This window comes from Gracilinanus agilis, chromosome 3 (genome assembly GCF_016433145.1).
Source record: "Gracilinanus agilis isolate LMUSP501 chromosome 3, AgileGrace, whole genome shotgun sequence".
NCBI classification, from domain to species: Eukaryota; Metazoa; Chordata; class Mammalia; order Didelphimorphia; family Didelphidae; genus Gracilinanus; species Gracilinanus agilis.
In genome coordinates this window covers 129,229,036-129,237,902 of record NC_058132.1, presented here as the reverse complement: position 1 = coordinate 129,237,902, position 8,867 = coordinate 129,229,036, and the positions used below count along the sequence as shown (strand labels likewise).

The window sequence follows — 8,867 nt, the reverse complement described above, 5'->3', positions numbered from 1 at the left end:
TGTGTGGGTGGTTTGGGAGCCACAGAACTATCTTCAGAGACCGAATGTGTTGTCCAGAGCTGAGTAGCCCCTTTCAGAGTTTCTTTCCCTCTGACCTGAGAGTCAGGCTTTCATGGATCCTTGTCCATATCATTGGACTTGAGATTTTCAACAAACAATATGTACATTCAGGGACCCCAACAGTTTGCTGCCAGCACCCTTTGGGCAAAAACCACCTCCCCTCCCTCCCCAACATAAAAGTGTGTACACCTTCTTAAAATAAAATGGTCATTCTGCTTTGTAGCTTCCCACAAAATTTATTTAAAATACTGCTCTTGTAAATTAAGAAAATAAAGAGGCAAGGATTTCCAATTGTGTTGAAATAAATAAAATCCTGAGGTCAGGGCCCAAGGTGGGGGGATATCAGAGCACTGAGCACCAGGGCCCCAAGAGATGCCTCCTGGAGGCCAAAACCTAAGGATGTCACCTGAGCACCTGCGGGGAAACCCCCACCCGCTTTACTGCTATCCAGTTCTTTCAGGGACTTGATGGTTGTGAAGTGGCTCAGAAAGAAGGGGACAGGCCCATGCCTGGTGGAGCTCAGAAATTAGAGATAAGGTTCCTGTCCTAGTTGGTGTCCTGTCCCTCAGCTTTACCCCTGGCCCTGGCTCTCAGCTGCTTGGACAAGAAGAACCTTTCAGCCTGTACCAAAGGTTTTCAGCCACAGCCTCAGGCCCAATCCCAGGAGCAGCAGCATCATACCAGAGAGTGGCACTGGGGTGGGGCCAAGGTGTCGATGTACGTGGTGCCCACACATCCCCAGGGACTCTTGGAGTGGAAGCCTCAGGCTTCTTGTATGTCCATGAACCAGTCCAACAGAGATACGGCTTGGAGGAGTCACAGGAAACAGAGTGGCCCATTCTGTCAGGAGAGCTCAGCTTCTTCTGGTTAATGAGATCTAAGTAGAGCTCCGAGCAGAGGAATCGAGGATAGGAGTCCTTCTCCATAAGCCCATAAATGCAAAGCAGGCCCTGGTGACATTCTATGGCTTTTCCTTGATGTGTCCCATGTGTAGGAGTCCAGGTTCACCTCTTTACATGCCCAGATGGCAATCTATTTTGCAAAGATCTTTTTCATCTTCTATGCCATCTTAGATTGGGACTGGATTTTCTTGAAGTCCTCACATGCCAGCTAAAATGCCAGGTTCTCTTCACTGAACTCAGTCTGGAGGAAAGCATGGAACCCTGAGAGTCCATGTTTGGACAACAGTAGTTCCTCCAGAGAGTCTCTCCTTTTGAGTGCCTCCTCAGAGGTGGGCTTCAGGGATTTCATCCCTTTGTCCATCTTGCCAGCTCCATTGCCCTTGGGGGGAGTCATTTCTTCTCTGGAAAATCCCCAATCTGTTCTTCATATCTTTGGCCCTTTCCAGATACTTTTCAGAAAAGTCAACCAAGTGGGGTACATTGGGGAGAAGGTGGTCAGTAGAAAGCAGTGAGGCCAGGCACTGTGCTCCCTAATTGTGTTTTAATAAAGATCACTAATATGTTTAAATACCTCTCTGTTTTCTATTAGAAACTGGTTTCTTTAAAGGGTTTGGAGTTACCAAAGCAAATTTTAACAGGCAGATGTTTTCAAACACATTTAAAATACATAGGAAGATTTTCCAATAGATACATAACTTGGTTTATCCAGAAATCTATTTCTTTTCTATCCCCCACAGTGTTAGATACATGCATAATGGGTACCAAATAAACACTTTCTGAATTTCATTCTCTTTTTGTCCAGAAGGATACTTGAAACATGCCATTTGGGAGTAGAGAAAAGAATTGGACTGACTACAAGTGGGATCTGGGGAACAGATTAAAAGTAGTGAAGTATAATCATTTTCAGATGAAAAACAGAGCACAGAGGAATAAAATGATTTACCAAAGCCCCCTACAGTGTCAATGGCCTAGTCATTACTAGTCTCCTTGACTCGCAATATTGCTAAGCTAACTGGACTTCTTGTTATTCTTTACATATGATGTGCCATCTATGATCTCTTTGCTTTGCATAGATTTCTCCCCGTTCCCCTGCCTGGAATGTACTCTCCTTTCTCAGGATTCTTAGCTTCTTAGAATTCATAGCTTTGTTCAAAACTCACCTCAAATGCCATCCCCTAAGTGATGCTTTTCTATACATCCCATAATTTAGCACCTCCCCATTTAATTGCATTGATGCTGCTCATATTTTCTATATACTTATATGTGTACATGTCATTTTCCCTGACAGAATGTAACCTCCTTGAGGACAGGGAAAATTTCACTTGTCTTTATATTTTTAACAGCTAAAATAATTCCTGGTGCCCATTAAGCACTTAATTAATATTTGTTGATTGAAAATAAACTCACATCCCCTCTGAGTATTGTTTCTGACACACAAAATCTTATTTTCTCTCATAATTCATCCATAAACTCCAATACATGACAGCTCTCACCTCAAAAAAATAAATAGACCTTACCCCTTATTCTAATTCTGGGGGAAAAACACTTTTTTAAAAATGCTTACCTTCCAGTATTGATTCTAAGACAGAAGAGTGGTAAGGGCTAGGCAATGGGGGTTAAGTGACTTGTCCAGGGACACACACCTAAGAAGTGTCTGAGGTAAAATTTGAACCCAGGACCTCCCATCTCTAGGTCAGCTCTCCATCCACTGAGCTACCCAGCTGCTCCCCCCAAACCCAATTATTCAATCCTGGCTACATACATGGGAAAATAATATACCTAATTAGATTCTCTCTACTACTTCCCTTGCCTCTTCTTCTTGCCCCATTCCCTCAGATTGACTTCACACAAATAATCCTTTGGCCATCTTTAACTTTCAGTGATAGCTACTTCTGGTACTTGATTCTTCCTAAGATGGGTAGAGTGAGGTAAAGTGCTCTGCCCAGACATTCCATTTCTATCAGTGTTTCCATTTCCACCCGACATTATGCATTTCCATCAAGGAGGCATTCAGAGAGAAGCTGGAAGCTGTGCTGACGTTTGGAGAAGCAGCCTGGATTACATGGCTGTCCCTACTCATTGGCTTTTTTTGTCTTCATCTACAGGAAGCACTTGCAGAGTCCCACTAAAAATGGCATTGCTGTGTCTGAGTATTTAGGAAAGGCTCCGTCTGCAAAATCAAAGTTAACCATTCGATTTGAGCTCAGTAACAGAATACACTAGACCCCCAGAGTGTTCGAACTTTAAGGGGGTTTAGAGGACTCATCGAATAATCTTTCACTTACATATAAGTTAAGTTAGAAACAAAAAAGGTTAGTTAAGTGACTCAACAGAGGTCATTTGACTGGTAGGGGCTGATCTGGAGCTCCAAGTCGGCAGCTCCTTCCATAGATAGTATCACACATTTATGTTTCCCTCTTTACACAGAAGCAATTCATCTTTCATGAAAAATGTGGATAGACATCATATAATCTGAATAGGTACTGAATAGTTCACCATTCTTTTATTTGGGAGATAATCTAGCCAGGGGCAATTGCCTAATGGCCCATCTCATAGATGCAAAATATCTCCAGTATATGAATGAAGTATTGAACAAAAGGCATGGAGAGAAAGGCAAACTAGTCAATACGTCTCTGATGTACTTTAAGCTCTGGAGCCTGGTTCAGGAGATTTAAGAGTTAAATCAAAAATTCAGGACAGAAATAAATGTCAGTAATTCTGTTCTTTGTATGAGTTCATGACCACCTGGGTATAAGAGAGTTCTCAGAGTCCAATCAAGGCTAGGAAGAACAGTATATTATTGCTGCCTTATTAGGCTTAAGGTCAATCATAGAATGAGCTCCCTTCTTCCTTTTCTCACTCCTTTACTTTGTCAACCATTATAAGGTTCAAAGATCTCAAAGTATAGATCCAGAAAGAGATAAGAGATAACATCTTACTTCCCCAATAACCACTACCATGGAACTTTCCTTCCTTCTAAAACTGAGCAAACATCACTAACATTCCAGACATAGAATGTTTTCTTTTCTTTCTTTTTTTTTTTTGGAGGGTTTAAATATTTTGTGTTTTTAGAAAAATTTTCCGTGATTAAATGATTCATGTTTTTACTTTCCCCTTCACCCCCCTTCACCCCACCATATCCAATGCACATTTCCACTGGTTTTAACATGTGTCATCAATCAAGACTTATTTACATATTATTGATAGTTTTATTGGTGTGGTCCTTACGAGTCTACAACCCCAATAATGTCCGCTCAACCCATGAGTTCAAGCGATTGTTTTTCTTCTGTTTCCACTTCTGTAGTTCTTCCTCTGAATGTGGGTAGCGTTCTTTTCCATAAATCCCTCCAGATTGTCCTGGATCATTGCATTGCTGCCAGTACAGAAGTCCATTACATTCAATTATACCACAGTGTATCAGTCTCTGTGTACAATGTTCTTCTGGCTCTGCTCCTTTCACTCTGCATCAATTCCTGGAGGTATTTCCAGTTCACATGGAATTCCTCCAGTTTATTATTGCTTTGAGCACAATAGTATTCTATCACCAGCATATACCACAATTTGTTCAGCCATTCCCCAATTGAAGGGTATACCCTCATTTTCCAGTTTTTTTTTTGCCATGACAAAATGCATGGCTATAAATATTTTTGTACAAGTCTGTTTATCTATGATCTCTTTGGGGTACAAACCCAACAATGGTATGGCTGGATCAAAGGGCAGGCATTCTTTTATAACCCTTTGAGCATAGTTCCAAATTGCCATCCAGAATGGTTGGATCAGTTCACAACTCCACCAGCAATGCACTAATGTCCCAATATTGCCACATCCCCTCCAACATTCATTACTCTCCCCTGCTATCATTTTAGCTAATCTTCTAGGTGTGAGCATAAAACTTTTTCTGTAAAAAAGGGGAAAGCTAGGAAGTCATTTGGGAAGAGCTATCTTACCATTACTCATATCTGGATGCAGATTTGGAGGACTAGCATTCCTTCAAATTCCACTTGTCTGTAAAGATTAACCTTTAATAAATCTCAATTGGACACACAAGGTTTATGTGTGGGTTTTCTCTTCCCCGCTCCTAGTGTGGATGCCAATTTATCACATAATTTCTCATTTGAGAGAGGCCACTGTGGCCAAATATAGTGATCAAAATGGTTAGGGGAAACTGATCAAATGTCTTCATTTTAAAACTCACAGAAATAGTTTCATTCAAATACTGCAGTGAGTGATATTAATTTGCCCTCAAATTCACATCTGTCCACCCCAATACACTCATGGCAAGTGATGTCTAGTGATAATCCTACCATACTACCAATCAGGGAAAGGTAGTAGACATGCTCCTAGGTGATCTTCCAGATATATTTAGGGATAAATTGGTTTATTCCCTGAGTATTGAATAAGTTAGAACATTCTTCTTGACTCCTAAGGCTCCATCAGAAGAGTAGATCTATGGTATTATGATCTAAGGAAAATCAAACCTAGAATAGAGCCTCTACTGCCTTCAGATGAATGGATCTCCCATTTTGAATGACTGTTTTTAGGATGGCTGACTGAGTGACTGGAGGTCCCAGAGATCCTCAGGAGTTCATAGGTTTCTAAGATCATAGATGGAGAACTGAAATCTTAGAGATCATCTAATCTAATTCCCTTAATTTTGCAGTGGAGGAAACTAAAGTCAAGGGAACTTCTGATGTCCAGAGTTGTACAGATAATAAATGGCAGAAGTGTAACAAAAATTCGAGTCCTCCTATTCTACAAATGATGTTCTTTAAATGATGCTGTGAAGATGATGGAAGAATGGCATAGGGATTATCTTTGGACTTGTGCTTAACGTAGTACCCAGCACATAATATAGGTGCATAAGAAATGCTTTTTTTAAGGATCCAAACTTTCTGTCTTAGTAGCAACTCTAAGATGGAAAGATAAGGGTTAGGCAAATAGGTTTAATTGATTTGCCCAGAGTCACACTACTAGGAAGTGTTTGAAGTCAAATTAGAACCCAGGTCCACCAACTCCAAACCTGGAGCTCTATCCAATGTGCCACCTATCTTCCCCTTAAGAAATACTTACTGAATTGAAATGAACTTTTTAAGCTTTGGATACATAGAAAGTAACTATGAGAGGCATTGCTAAGAAAATTCCCCAGTGCATCATTTTTGTCTGTCTCTGTGTATAAAAAAAATATATATATATACATCTACATATATACACATATATACTCATATGTACATTCATGTATATACAGTTTAGATATTAAAATGTATGAAATTATAGACATCCACTTGAGAAAATACCACACTGGGTAAATTTCATCAACATACTAAAATGGTGATTGAAAGGATATGAGTAACTGACAATCCGTATGCCTATTTTCTCATCTCCACAAAATCTTTATCAGAATAATTTAATAAAAGCCAACATTTATATATGGTTTGAAGAATATTTTACATGCATAAACTCACTTGATTCTCCCCCAATGACCCCTTGAAGTAATTTCTTTTTTAGGCTGTACCTTTGATTAAATTGCTACAGGGAATCTCTCCTAAGGAAATTCCTTATTAAAAAAACAAAACAATAAAACAAAAAACTTACCTCAGTATCAATTCTACTGGAGAATAGCCATAAGGGCTATACAATTGGGGTTAAGTGACTTGTCCAGGGTCACACAGCTAAAAAGTGTCTGAGGTCAGATTTGAACCCAAGACCTCTTGTTTCTAGGCCTGGTACTCTATCCACTATACTACCTAGCTGCAAAAATGCTCCTTCTACAAATGTAGGCCAGCATCTTCTCTGAAATTTAGAGCGTAATAGAGTTGCCTGAGGATACTATGCTGTTAAGTCACTTACCCAAAATTACAGAGGTTGGAGGTGGGATTTTAAACCAGATCTTTCTGATACCAAGACTCTCTGTCCATTATACTAGATTGCCTCACTACAGTACATATTACAGATATTATTATCCTGTTTTGCATCCCCCTTAACGCTAGTTCCTTAATTGAAACTGCCTCCATTTTATTATTTTTATATCTTGTTTGTATATAGTTGTGTGTCATCTCCTCCATTATATTGGGACTTCCTGGAGGACAGGAATTTTTTTGTCTTTATTTGTACCCTCAGACATTAGCGTAGTGCCTCGTACATAGTGAGTACTTAAATGCTTGTTCATTTGATTTGATTTGCTCATGATCACATAGTAAGTATGAGAAGTAGAACCTGAACCCAAGACTTCCCAAATCTAAGTCCAGAACTCTATGCCTTTTACCATACTGTTTCCTATTGATAGCATCCTTGATAAACATAGGAAAAGGGAAGAAGAATTTCTCAAAGTATCATAGCCCCCAGTAGACCACATCCTTGAAGTCATACAAGTGATTAAAATGTATGGTGAATGTAAGATCTCACTGTTCTTAATGTATGTTGGCCAAATAAAAGCATATGTTTTGGTTGAGAGAATATAGCCCAACAATTAGATTCTAATAGCAGATTCCTTATTGGATGTAAAAACAGAGGTAATTTGTTTGATAATTTTCTTATTATTCAGTTCAAGTGAGGAGTATGTGTATCTGCGCACACACAGGGCAAAGATGTTTCTATTGCTTTAGAGCATGTCTAGTGCAAAATCCAAATTGGAAAGAGATTTCCTACAAAAAGGCACATCCTCTAGATATTGTTGTTCACAGATAGAATTGTAGTGATTGCTTCAAGACATAGAACTTTTCAGTTCCCTAAATAAGAACTTGCCTCACTAACAATAGTTCAGGGTAACTAACTACCATGGAAAAACCAAGAGGATGCAGAATGTCTATTGTTCTGACTGTAACATACAATTAAATTAATAATTCCTAGAGCTAGTCTTTAAATATATACATATTGGATAGACTCTTCAAATGATCAGCAAATTGGGATGAGAATTGAAAAGAAGGAAGTCATTGGGGTAATGAAATATTTAGAAACTGAAAAATATATCCCTAAAACAGAATCCTGTATTTTAAACACCAATATTCTTTAGGTTATGTTTTATGATTTTTATTTGTGTTACACAATAGCCTCTAAGAAATCAAAATTGTAGGAAATGCAAATGGCAATGATGGAATACATAATGGGTGGGAATAGATTGTATCATGACATAAGTGATGGATTGGAGGCAGGAATATGTCACCAAAGGGTGTATGACTAGAAAAGAAGAAGGGCTGGCTATCTAATGAAAATGAAAGGTAAGAGATGGACAGTTTCTGTGGCAAATGAATAACCATGGAATGTGAAGAGATCAAGCAGAAGGTCTCCTAGCACATTAGGAAAATCTTCTTATACAGTATTTACAGGAGGACAAGCACATGAATTGCACAGAATGAAAATGTCTAGATGTTTGCAAATGAATGGTGGAAAGAATATCCACATTAAATAATCCATCAGGAGAGGGCCAAGCAAAGATGGTACAGAAGGTACCCAGACTCACCTGATTTCTTCCAAGTTCCTCCAAACAACTATGACATAATGCCTCAAAATTAATTCTGGAGCAACATAACTCACAAAAACATGAGGTGAAATAAATTTTCAGCTCAAAACAACTTAGAAGACCAGCACAAAAGATTTATTGCACTAGGGTGGAGTACAAAGCAACATAATGTAGGCCCCACTGTAGCAACAGTCCTTGGGGGCCACCATATCAGCAGCAAAGGCTTCCAGAGCTCTCAGCAACAGATTATAAATGGGGTCAGACAACTGCTCAGAAGAATAGTCGTGTGTGTGTGTGTGTGTGTGTGTGTTGGCTCTGGGTGCAAGACTTTTTTCCATTGCCCATGTCCAAATCCTGGCATTAGTCCTTGGTCACAGCCTCAGAGTGAGGAGAACCAATAGTTCACAGCAGTACTTGTGGCCTCAGGAAGCAGTTCTAAGGTGGAAAAA

At 39.4% G+C, this 8,867-nt stretch overlaps 1 pseudogene; it reads right to left on the bottom strand.

The window, feature by feature from the left end:
* Positions 1-650: 650 nt before the first annotated feature.
* Positions 651-1,402, bottom strand: LOC123241259 (annotated as a pseudogene).
* Positions 1,403-8,867: the final 7,465 nt, after the last annotated feature.